The 250-nt window shown below is 39.6% G+C and overlaps 1 protein-coding gene across 1 annotated transcript in view; it reads left to right on the top strand.

The window, feature by feature from the left end:
* brip1 (BRCA1 interacting protein C-terminal helicase 1) overlaps window positions 1-250 on the top strand; it is an 84,641-nt gene that overhangs the window by 31,431 nt on the left and 52,960 nt on the right. The gene's annotated exons all lie outside the window — the stretch shown is intronic.

The following is a 250-nucleotide window of genomic DNA, read 5'->3' as shown; positions in this document are numbered from 1 at the left end:
TTTACAAAATGGAAGCCAAAAGAGACAGTACCTCGTGGTGTACAGGACCAAATATCTGTGTGGTATTAGGCACCTGTACTGTCAAAAATGGGTGCTAGACATGGCTTTCCTCTCACTCGTGCATTTCATCAAAGCTGTGTCAGACATGACCAAATGAATGAACTACTGTAGACTAATGTGGTATAGACCAAATATGTCTGGTATCTTAACCAGTTGAAATCACTACATGCTTTAAAAGGTTCACCATTTT

This window comes from Morone saxatilis, unplaced genomic scaffold (genome assembly GCF_004916995.1).
Source record: "Morone saxatilis isolate NCDOM2014 unplaced genomic scaffold, NCSU_SB_2.0 Contig8, whole genome shotgun sequence".
Taxonomy (NCBI): Eukaryota; Metazoa; Chordata; class Actinopteri; family Moronidae; genus Morone; species Morone saxatilis.
Note: the sequence above shows the minus strand (reverse complement) of the source record. Positions and strands in the feature narration are given on the sequence as shown.